Source organism: Triticum urartu, chromosome 1 (genome assembly GCF_003073215.2).
Source record: "Triticum urartu cultivar G1812 chromosome 1, Tu2.1, whole genome shotgun sequence".
NCBI classification, from domain to species: Eukaryota; Viridiplantae; Streptophyta; class Magnoliopsida; order Poales; family Poaceae; genus Triticum; species Triticum urartu.
In genome coordinates, this window is record NC_053022.1 from 521,026,150 (window position 1) to 521,039,104 (window position 12,955).

General features: G+C 44.5%; 1 pseudogene; it reads left to right on the plus strand.

The window, feature by feature from the left end:
* Window positions 1–3,434: 3,434 nt before the first annotated feature.
* On the plus strand, window positions 3,435–8,501 carry LOC125524920 (annotated as a pseudogene).
* The last annotated feature ends 4,454 nt before the right edge of the window (window positions 8,502–12,955 follow it).

Consider the following 12,955-nt stretch of genomic DNA (forward strand, 5'->3'; position numbering starts at 1 on the left):
CTATCACCTCCAATATGAAGCTCCGAGACACCACCTTTAACAAGTACATCACGTCCAAGATACCCAGACAACTTGAACTAGCTAGAAAGTTAAATCATAGGTTTTCACTCAGAGAACATGATCAATACCATAATCCACCAACACCGCCGACCATTCGATCTCAACCTACTCACACAAAGAATTTTATGATAGGCTTCCGATGTGGGAATTCGTAGGGTATGGTTGTATCAGTTTTGATTCGGTCAATCTTAGGAGCAATTTTATTTGTACGGTTAAATATTTGGATAGAGACTATTCGAATCCAATTTCCTTGTCTAGTTTTGTTTAGTTTGATCATAGCTATATATGCATATGCACACGCACGTGAAAGGTGCTGCTAGTACATGTGTACCTTCTACGCGGGAAAAAGTACAACTGTAATTCATGCAAAGCCATCAGACTCGAAAAAATGTGCTCTTCCTTGTGTCCCTGGTGCGAACAATCGTTTGCTTTGGGAGTCTCACGCGAGTGAACATCGCCGTTCGCTCTAGTAGGATCACGCGAGCGAACGACCACAAGCATGCAAAGGGCCCATTGTCAGACCATAAAAACCTCCCTCCCCCGCACACCACCCCCCCGCCCTCTTCTACACCTTTTCCCTCCTCCAGCCAACGAATTTCCATGCTATAACAAAGAGATTTTCCGTGCTAATTAAAGAAGAAATAATCACCATTCTATAGCAGAAAGAGATTCCATAGTGCAAGAGGAAATTGCCATAAGTTCTAGAGATTTGCCATGTCACATAATTGTAAGACTAACAGAAGAGGAAATTGCCCACATGTTCAGGAATTAGCATGCTATAGTAGAAGAAGTTGTCATGTGTTCAGGGATTGTCATGAAACAATATAAAATAATTGGCAAGTTATACGAGAGAAAATTTCCAACCTAATCACGAATTGCCATGTTGGTGGAAGAGGATTGTCATGCTGCAGCAAAAAAATTATCATCCTGCAATAAACAAAGTTGCCACATATGTCTATGGATAGACATGCTACAAGATGGACAAATGTCGTGGTACAACAGAGAATAATGTCAGGCTACAACAAAACAAATTGCCACACATATTCAAGAATTGCCATCTTACATAAGAGGGAACTGCCATGTTGCACCAGAGACAAATGTCACATATGTTTCAGGAATTGCCATGTTACATCAGAGGAAACTGACATGCTACACACATAAATTGCCTTGCTTTGGATAAAATAATTTGCCATCCGGATGTGATTTTGAGGGAGGAGGTAAGGGATAAGACACTGCTTGTGTTGTTCCCTCAATTTGCCATGGGGAGCAAACGTATTATGTCGTTTGCTTAGGGGTGTGAGTTGGAGCGAAAGGTGTGGCCGTCACGATTATCATGTGTTGCCGCATTAAAATTGGCGCACGCGCAAGGTCGGACATGCCACAAGGCGTTCGCTGAAGAATTCTAGTGAAGGACATGCTCAATTCGAGTGAAGTTTTGAAAGCAAATATCTGAGTAAGTGTTGTTGTAAGTGTCGCTCAATTTCATTCGGACGGCTTTTTATAAACTTGACAACCGAGTGAGGTGTTTGTTGATCTTTTTTTCAATAGAGGCACAGTCAGTGCACTCATTGGGCGTAGCCCCCAAGACTCCGATTGACCATTTGCAATCAGTTGGAGTCTCAGATATAAGTAAATTTCATCTTCATATATCTAGAACGGTTACTTTAGATCCATGGCATTACTCGGGTCATATATATCTTTCAATGGGGGCATGATTACTGGGTGTAGCCCCCGAGACACTAATTGACCGCTCGCGCGCGGCAAATGGTCGCGGAAACACCCGCTGGTGGGCCGGCCCAGTTCGCAGCATTGCTGCGCGTTGTTGTTTCATTTTGTTCGTTCATTTTTTCTTCAGTTTTCTTTTTCTGGCTGTTTCATGTTTTTCTGGTTTTTTGTTTGTTTGATTTTTCTTTGTTTTTCCTTTTTCTTTCCATTAATACACAGTGATTTTTTTATTAGTACTTGACGACTAATTTCATTTTTCATTTTTTTCTGTTTCGTTCTCTATTTCTTTATTTTCTATTTTTCCTTTTTTAGTTCTGTGTATTATACAAAGTTCATTTCGTATTTATATACAAAAATATTCATCATATATCTAAGGAAATGCCCACCCTATATTAAGATAATATTCAACATTTTTTTAGAAAATGTTCATTGTACATTTCAAAATTATTCAGTGTATATCACAGAAATTTTTAATGTGCACTCAAATATTTTTAAGAGTAATTACAAAAATTTTCAATGTGTATTTAAATATTTTTCGGTGTATATCAAGAAAATGTTAAGCATATATTACAAAATTGCTCAATATATATTTAAAAGAATTCATAGTATATAAATAATTTCAAAAAAGTGTTCAAAATTTATTCACTTTAATTTGTTGTCAGTACAAAAAAACATTCTGGAATTAGGAATTTGTTCGCAATTTCAAAAAATGTTCACATTTTCTAAAAAATTGTTCACGGTTTTAAAAAGTGTTGGCATTTGTCAAAATTTCGTCGGAATTTTAAATTCTTTGTTCACAATTTTCTTGAATTGCTCAAAATAATCAGAAGATGTTCGGTACTTAAACTATCTCGTTGCATATCAATCAGCTAAACTTAATAGGTCAATTGGTAAAGGCTTTGAGTTCATGGGAGGGTCGTCAAAAAGTTTGAGTTCTCGCCCCCGCAGGTATTTATTTCATTTTTTACGCACTAGAGTTATTAACCTCTTAATGGGCCGGCCCACCTCTCTCCGGACGAGTGACCAAGTCCTTTTGGACTCTAGTCGATGTTTTGGTACTTTAAAAGCCGTGGGCTTAGGCGCCATGGGCCTCCACAAAGTTTAGACCATTGTGGGCCTACCCATGGTAGGTATCCCTATCACTTAGTGAAGTTAAATTCCCTCAACAACAAAAGAAACTTAGTGAAGTTAAATTGTCTCAAAAAAAGACTTAGTGAAGTTAAAGATGCTTATGCAGGGCAATGCAAGTGTGTGGATGTGGGGATGTGGTACATACTGTTCAAAACTTCTGTATAAGCGTGAGCTAGCTGATCATCCCACTCAAAGTTCACACACACAGTCCTCTCACATAAACAAGACGACGTCAATGTTTGTTACTGCCGTGAGGTGCAGGGAAAGTGGGAAACTGCATGCCACTTGTGTGGAGCAGGGTGTACGTAACACGGCCCCGCGAGGAGGTCATCTTATTCTATGTAGGAATTGCTGTAAGCCAAAGGACTGAATCAATATCTTGACTGGAGCGGCGGTCGACATAGGGCGCGTGTGCCAATTAATACCACACGCAGATGCAGGGCATTGCAAGCGTATGGATGTGGGGATGTGATACATACTTACATAGTGTTCATAAACCTCTATATAAGCCCGAGCAAACGACTCAAAGGTCACACACACGCGCGCGCGCGCGTCCCTGCAGGCAGGAAACCAAGCAGAGAAAGATTGTTGTGGTGTATATGTTCAAGCCGAGCAAAGGTGTCTTATCCTCTACCTCACTATTTTTTTTTACGAGCTGCTTCTCCTACTTTTATTCAAGAAATATTTTACAACTAAATAATAATCAAATACGATATTTAAAAAAGTTTCAGTTGCCATATTATTAATTTAAATATTCATCTTTCGTAAAATCAATTCTCATTGAAATACATTACAAAAAAGGTTACTAGGTTCGGTTTTAGAAGGTTCATCCAGTATTAGTAGATGATACCTCCGCGTTTTCTGCCTGGTTTTACTTGGTAGATTTTCTGCGCGAGGTATCATTTACTATTATAAGAGTGTTTAAATCACTACTTTAGTAATCTAAACGCCCTTATAATAGTTTACAGAGGGAGTACTAGTTATCCATTGCTAAAGATGGTTGGAAGAATCCAACCAAGAGATTACATATTACTAGTACTGCCTTTTGATTTTGTTATCAGTATGCTCAGGAAAGATGTAACCCTATTTGAGTTTGAATAAAACTAGCCATGATGGCCTTCCATAAAAAAAGTACTGCTTTTTGATTGCTTCTTTTTTGAGGCAACTGCTTTCCATATTTATATTGCTGAGAAAAAATGTGGATATGATACGAAAAATAAGCATTGCCCTTCGAATGACAGTACTGTAAGCTTGTCACGGCATACCACAATATATAATGTCTAAGCTCTTAATACGTTGCAGGCAACAATGTCTTCTGATCATGAGGTCACACTCGCCATGTCCATAATGTTGCTGCTGTCTTTTGGGGTTCTTTGCTCAGCGGTTCCTGAGAACAACACAGAAGATATGCTCTCCCTGATAGGTTTCAAGCAGGCGATCACTTACGATCCATCGGGGATCTTGAAACACTGGAACAGCAGCACCACCTTTTGCCGATGGGAGGGCATCAAATGCAGCCGGAGACACCCAGGGCGCATTGTGGAGCTGCACCTCGCCGGCCTGAAATTGTCCGGCCAAATCAGTTCCTTGGTTGGAAACCTCACGTTCCTAAAGAAACTCAACCTCTCAACAAACGGTCTGTCTGGCCGGTTGCCCCCACTGAACCGCCTCCACAGACTGCAAATCCTTGACCTCGGCTACAACTCATTGCAGGACACCATTCCTGATGCTCTTGCCAATTGCTCCAAGCTGAGAAAATTATTCCTCTCCTATAACTCTTTTGTAGGAGAAATCCCACCCAAACTAGGCCTCCTCTCCAACTTATCCGATTTACGCTTCAACACAAATAATCTCACCGGAACCATCCCATCAACCTTTAGCAACAGTTCTAGCATACAAGTTATGTCTCTGTCATATAATCACCTGTCGGGAGGTATTCCCGATGAACTCGGAAAGTTACCAAGTATACGGTGGCTGGCCTTAGGTGGGAATAGGCTAATTGGTGGATTCCCACAAGGCCTACTCAATCTGTCTAATTCCCTTCGAGTGCTTGGCTTGGAGTCGAATAAGCTAGGAAACAGGTTGCCACTTAACATTGGTGACAGCCTCTCTAATCTCCAATGGCTTTTCTTGAACCGTAACATGTTCCAAGGGAAAATACCAGCTTCCTTAGGTAATGTTTCAGGGATGGAAAGACTGGAGCTGGAGAATAACAATTTCACTGGTGAAATTCCTTCTTCTTTGGGTAAGCTTAAAAGCCTGTACTATTTGAATCTTGGGGGAAACGGTCTTGAAGCAAAAGACGCCCAAAGCTGGGAGTTCTTTAATGTATTAATAAACTGTAGCGGTCTAAATATCCTTGCTCTAGATCGAAATCAACTAGATGGGACAATACCAGGTTCAATAGGAAACTTGTCAAATAGTCTTGAGATGCTAACTTTGGGTGGAAACAAGCTATCGGGCATAGTTCCCACAAGTGTGGCAAACCTTCAGTCCCTAATTAATCTGGGATTTGATTATAACAATTTAAGTGGAAAGATTGTGGAATGGGTTGGGATGCTTACAAAATTGCAAAGTTTAAATCTTTATCAGAACAAATTCAGCGGGCCAATTCCCTCTTCTATGGGAAACCTAACTCAGTTGACGTTGCTCTCTCTAGCACTCAATGAGTTTGAAGGTCCCATACCGTCCAGCTTGGGAATCTTCAACAGCTCACATTGTTAGATCTTAGCGATAACACTCTCCAGAGCAACATAACCCTAGAAGTTGGTGCCCTTAAACAAATCGTTGACTTACGTCTTTCATCAAACAAGCTTACTGGGGAGATCCCTCACATCTTAGGTCAATGTCAGAACCTGGTAACCATTCAAATGGACCAAAACCTTCTCATAGGAGACATCCCAGCATCTCTCGGGAACCTAAAGAGCTTGAACATGGTTAATCTCTCCCATAACAATTTGTCAGGAACCATTCCTGAAGTTTTAGCTGACCTACCCCTCCTCGACATGCTGGACCTTTCTTACAATCAGCTCCAAGGAGAAGTTCCAAGAACTGGAGTATTTAAAAATGCTCCATCAGTTTATCTTGATGGCAATTTTGCACTATGCGGAGGAGTGGTGGATCTCGGAATGCCCTTGTGTCCTGCTACTTCCCAAAGAAAAGGAAAGAAGTACTATTTGGTCAGAGTGTTGATTCCAGTATTTGGCTTCTTATCACTCATCATGTTGATTTCAATTATAACTCTTCATAAGAAGAAGAAGTCACACAGAGCATACATATCATCGACTTCCTTTGGTGGAAAATTCCCTAGACTTTCTTACTATGATCTAGCTCGAGCTACTGGGAACTTCTGTGAAGCAAATCTAATTGGCAGAGGAAGTTGTGGTTCAGTTTACAGAGGAAAATTGACTCAACTTGAAATGGAAGTGGCTATTAAGGTTTTCGATCCCAAGATGAGATGTGTAGATAAAAATTTCATATCAGAATGTAAGGTTCTGAGAAGCATTAGACATCGGTACATTACTCCTATCCTAACAGCTTGTCTGTCAATAGATAATTCAGGTAATGCTTTCAAGGCTCCAACATCGAGGAGCTAAGCCTTCCCAATCTACGGAGTACGCGTGCGCAAGGGTACGGCCACGCCACGCCACGGCAGACGATGGCGTGCGACATACGATGGCGGGTGGCGTACGCGGCCGATCTGGTGCATCGCACCGCCACGTTCCGCGACGGCGAGATCTTCCTCCGCAGCGACATCCAGCGACTCGCTCTCCTCGACTGCCGCGGGTGCTTGGTCGATGCGCGGTACGTTCACGAGGGGGAGCGGATCGATGTTGGAGGGGTCGTGTCCTTTCCATGCCACTTCGCCAAGATCCACGATCGCCTGCCGGTGATTGGGTCGTCTCACGGAGGGACGCCGGCGTGCGGGGATGGGGCGGAGTGTCGCGTCGATCGGGGGAGCGGTGCTGCGGTGCACGGGAACAAGGTGGACGTGACCGTGCGTGGCCCGCCAAGACCTCCACCACGACCGGATGCGGGCCCTGGGGTGCTCGGCCGTGGCCCGGGCCGCCATGGCGCCGATCTGCAACACGTGGGCGACGCGGCCATCGACCGCCCGGATCCGCCCCGAACTAGGGTTTCGGCACCCGCCTCAGGTACAAAAGCCCCACCGTCCTGTCCGCGTCCCATTTTCTCAGATCTGGACGAATGCTTGCTTCACCTCTGGGAGCCGCCGCAGAGGGGGGGGGGCTAGGGTTCCTCCTTCTTTTTCGTGGTGGGAGGGGAAAATTCGCGGCGACAATAGATCCTTTGCTCAGGTTGTCGCATCTCCACCTCCCACAAAAATCCCACCAAAGAATCCTGAGATTGGGAGGCGAAGTGGAGGCGGAGAGATGAGGGGAGATGGTTTTGGTGCGGGCAGGCACGGCCGTGGGGCGGGGCGCTTCGGCCGTGGTGGCGGCCGGGGGCGAGACAGCAACGTGTGGAAGCGCAAGGAGGATGCGGGGCAGTCCTCAACCACCAAGGCGTCGGGCTCTGGTGACACGGGATTCGACAAGTGGGAAGCCGCGGCGGGCTCAGGCGGATCTGGACTGCCTCGACCTGACCGCTGGACGACGGCCACCGACAGCGAGGGTGGGGACAAAGCTCCACGCCGTCCTCATGGGAAGTCTCCTACCCCCACTGTGAGGCGCGATCTTCCCGTCAACGCTGGTAACCCTAACCCCATGCCTGATGCATGCCAGATCTTCAACCTTGTGGGTCACTACACTGCTAGATGCCCGCAGGCTCTGTGTGAGCGTTGCAAGAGAAAGGGTCACCTGTCGATTGTCTGTACTGATTTGATTCCATGGGAGTGTATTCCTGCTATGTGTGGTTTCCAATCTAAGGGGCAGGGTTTTTGCTATTTTCCTGATTATAGCATGGAGAGGCAGCCTCAGAGAGAGAATACAAATGTTCTGATCACTATTGTAGAGGGTAATATCTCCAAGCAAGATCTGCAGGATGACATGGGGGTGTACATCGGTCAGGGCTGGAGATGCTCTGCTCATCTCTTGGCCCCTAACAAGTATGTCATGAGGTTTCCTAACGTTAGGGAGGTAGAGCGTGCCCTTTTTGTTGAATATATTACCCTGAAGAAACACAAGACTGTGGTTCGCATCACTCCATGGTCTGATGACATGGATTGTGAGAGTCTGATGGAAATTGCCTGGGTTAGAATCAGCAAGATCCCTTTAAACAAGAGATGTGAGAAGAATGTGGCATTTGTGGGTGGGCTTGTCGGTGTGACCTTGGAGATTGATATGTCTACTCTGAAAAGACCTTCATCTGTCCGGGCTAAAATTGGATGCCGCAGTGTGGATGAACTTCCTGGTTCTGCTGAGGGGTGCATGGGGGGACGTTTTTACAGATTTCTGTATGAAGTGGAAGAGGTTGTGGTTAGAAATCCTCCTGTCGAGGATGACCCTGTGGCTGTTAGGAACCAGGATAATAACAACATCACTACCCCAAAGAGAAAAAGACAAGAAGGAGGGGGGGTTGAATCCTCGAAAGGAGCCCAGGCTCCTGTTGAGCTTGGTAACTCCTCCTTCAGGGGGGCAAGGCCTGTCGCCTGATTCCCTCTGAGAAAAAGCTTGATTCTGAGAAGACCAATGCAGTAAAGGACGACTCTTCTGATTCGTCGGAGAGTGATGAGGATACGACCCTGTTCATTGAGAAATTGGCAAATGAGCATTCTGCTCTGGTGTCCTATGATCTGGCATTTGAGAACAAGCAGAATTGCGAGGCTCAGGAACCCGTGCCGGAGTGCACAACTTGGGTGCGTGATATACAGGTGAATGATATGCCATGTACTGTGAAAAAATCTTCTTACGCAGAAATAGTAACTGGTGTCTCGCAGGTGTCTGAGGTGGTGGGAGAGGCTGATCCTAATATGAAGATCTCAGATGATTATCTGGTACATTTACCATCACCTGACTGCGGAGATGAGATCGTCCCAACTCCTCCTTTGGTTCCTGAAGCTAACCTGAGGTTTAGTCTTCGTTGTGCTCAGGGGGGGCAGGCGGATATGATGACAAAGGCTATGGCTGTGAAGAAGAAAACCATGGAAGGTAATACTTCAAACCCCAGAAATAATTCTTTTGCTGCTTTAGGGGATGCTGAGTTGATATGTAGAGCTAATAAAATGGGAGTTTGCATTCCTGACAATGATTTTACATGCGTTGACATTTTACGCGAGCTTGAGGAGGCTAGAGAAAACTTAATGAATAAACAGAATTCTATGAACAAAGACAATGATGTCGATAATAACATGTCAGTGATTAATGGTCTAGGAAAAAAAGCCCCTCTTAGCTTAACTTGGCTGGAGCAAGATGAGTATTTTGAGGATGAGTTCGTTTCATCCAAGCATGGCAGTAAAAAGAAAACCCATAGATCATCGGTTAAGATTTCTAGGCCTGTGACTAGAAGTCAAAAGAACCTGGTGACTGAGGATAGGAAGAATGGTGGTAACTCTGCCCCGGCTCCTGGCAGGGTTACCAGGGCCAAGAAACAAAAAAACCGTTCCAAATGAGAGGTCTCATTTGGAACTGCAGAGGGGTGGGCAAGAAAGGTATGGCCACCTGCCTCTCTGATCTAATTAGTGACCATACACTCGACTTCATAGGGTTGCAGGAGACTATGAAAAAAAAATCTCCTCTAAATGCTTGAGGAAGATTGACCCTTTTAATATATTTGAGTGGGTCTGGATCCCCTCAAATGGCAAATCTGGTGGGATTTTGGCTGGGGCCAGAAAAGGCAATCTAGACATTGTCCATAGCAACACTGGTAGATATATGATCCAACTTGACTTGAAAGATATCAATAAGAAGAGTATATGGAGTATGTTAGTGGTGTATGGGCTAGCTCATGAAGATAAGAGGGAGGAGTTCCTGACTGAACTCGCTCACTTCTGCTCCTCCATGGATAAGCCTTATATTGTGGGAGGCGACTTTAATATATTGAGAAATGGGGAAGAAAAGAATAAGAAGGCCCATAACCATAAGTCCATGGATATGTTTAACTCTGTTATCAATGCTTTCGGCCTGAGAGAAATTTTTTGTAGTGGTGGCAAATACACCTGGACCAACAACCAATTCCATCCCACTTTAGAAAAGCTAGACAGAATTCTGATGTCTAGTGACTGGGAGGACTTATTTCCTCTCGTGGCGGTTAGGAAGCTTGTTCGCGAGCTTTCTGATCACAATCCCTTACTCCTTTCCTCAGGCGACTCGGGTAGAGAAGCTCCTAAGCCTAGAGAGTTCAGGTTCGACCTGGCCTGGCTCAAAAATGAGAACTTCTTGCCCTTAGTTGAGAAAATCTGGTCCAAAGCTGTTAAAGCAAAAGACCCTATAGACATTCTCAATATTAAGCTCAAAAGATTTAAAACCTTCTTTAAAGGGTGGGGATCCCACAAATATGGTCACGATAAAAAAAAGGAAAGAAGAGCTTAGGCTGGAACTAGCCGCTTTGGAAGAGCTGGAAGAAGAAGGCCCTTTGCTGCCTGAGATGTATAATAGGAAGGTTGACATTAACTTTGAGCTGCACGAGATTCTAGTGAATGAGGAAATTTTCTGGCTTCAACAGTCCCATGAGCGCTGGCTGCTCAAAGGGGACCTTAACACTGATTACTTCCACAAGATAGCCAATGGGCGCAAAAGAAAAAACACCGTTCACACGTTGAAGTGTGGTGATGTGGAAATCGAGGGCACTGATAACCTAATCTCACACGCCACAGAGTTTTATAAGGATTTGTTCGGTCCAGCACCTGGTAACATCTTTCACATGGACCTTGGTGCGTGGGATGATTCGGAGAAACTTACGAAAGAGGACAACGAAGAGCTAACTACGGACTTTTCTGTGGAGGAGGTGAAAGAGGCTCTGTTTGCAATGGATACCAATAGAGCACCTGGCCCGGACAATATTCCTGCAGAGTTCTACCAACATTGTTGGGATATTGTCAAAAATGATATTATGAGGATTTTTAGGCACTTCCATGATGGGACGCTTGATGTGCAGCGTCTCAACTACGGAGTGATCACTCTTCTTCCTAAAGTTTCGGGCGCTGAACGAATTCAACAGTTCCGACCCATCTGCCTCCTTAGGTGCCCGTATAAGTTGATTACTAAGACTATGGATAGGAGAGTTGAAAAGTACGCTGATAAGCTGATTAGCCTTTCGCAAAATGCTTTTGTGAAGGGTAGGAATATTATGGATGGTATCATGTCTCTTCATGAGATATTGAACTACACCCATGTCAAGAAAAGAATTGGGGTGGTGCTGAAGTTAGACTTTGAGAAGGCTTACGATAAAGTCAACTGGGAGTTTCTCTTGGAATGTCATAAGCTGAGAGGCTTCGATAAAACTTGGTGTGGATGGGTGAGACAAATCCTATACAATGGTACGGTCAGCATCAAGCTGAATGGTTCTGTAGGACCATACTTTCAGAGCGCGAAAGGGGTGCGCCAGGGAGATCCACATTCCCCCTTCTTGTTTAATTTGGCTGCAGATTGCCTAAATAAAATGATCAACAAGGCTCAACAAAATGGCCTGCTAACTGGTTTAGCTGCTGATCTCATCCCAAATGGGGTGGCCATTCTGCAGTATGCAGATGACACGATCATTTGCCTGGAACATGACATGGAGAAGGCAATGAATCTTAAGATCCTGTTATACATGTTTGAACTGATGTCAGGGCTTAAAGTGAATTTTCAGAAGAGTGAGGTTCTGACTATTGGGGGAGATGCGGAGATCGATAAGGGGTATGCTGAGCTTTTCAACTGTGAGATTGGACACTTTCCAATCAAATACCTGGGGATGCCAGTGAGCTTTTCCTCTTTGAAAGACTCGGTGTGGGAATTTATTGTGGACAACTATTTGAAATATTTTGGGACTTGGATTGGGCATGCTGCCTCTATAGGGGGCAGGCTTACTCTGCTTACTTCGGTGCTGTCGCAATTGTCTCTGTACCACATGTCGATGTGGCTCATGAGTAAGACCTTTATAGATAAGCTCGATAAGCACCGAAGAAAGTTTTTCTGGCAAGGTTGCAATAAGAAGAATCGTTACTACCTGGTTAAATGGAAAAGGGTATGTAGATCGAAAGAGAAAGGGGGCCTGGGGGTCAAAGACCTCAGGAAACAGAATATCAGCCTTATGGTGAAGTGGTGGTGGAAACTTGAAACCCAGAAAGGGATGTGGCAAGATCTGGTAAAAGCGAGATATTTGTATAACAAATCTGTGGCCACAGTGTCCTCGAGATATTCTGATTCGCCTTGCTGGAAGGCTCTTCTGAAGGTTAAAGACTTATACATGGTGGGGAGGCGAATTACCTTGGGGGCTGGTAACTTGGCCAGGGTGTGGAAAGACTCCCTGAATGGTCTCCCACCATTTGAATTATCCTTCCCACGGCTGTTTGCAATTTGCACTGGTCAAGATTGCACAGTGGAAAATTTCGGTGGTGCTGTGCCCTCTTCGTTCTTTAGACGCCGCCTTGACCCTGATCTGAGAGATCAATGGGATCAAATGCGTGCGTTAATTGTAGGCTTAAACCTTTCTGCTGATAGAGACTCGGTCTATTGGGGGCTTAATAAGAATGCCAAATACTCCACTAAATCTATGTATAAATGGCTGGAGAAGCCGATTAGTGGCTGCAACCATAGATGGATCTGGGAAGCTAAGCATCCGCTTAAAATCCAGGTTTTCCTATGGCAAATGGCACAAGATGCAGTTCTCACCAGATCGGTGATGAAGAGGAAAAAATGGCCAAGAAACCCTGTGTGTTCCTTCTGTGGCCAACTGGAAACGAGTTCGCATTTGTTTTTCTCCTGCCATGTGGCTCGTGTGGCCTGGAGATCTATAGGTGTGGTCCTGGGGACTGACACATGTCCTAACAATGTTTGGCAATATTATGTGTGGTGTAATATGTTCTTGCCTAAAAGAGATAAGTTCTTCACTGTTGGCCTGGCGGCTGTGACTTGGGCCATCTGGCTGGCCCGTAATAGAG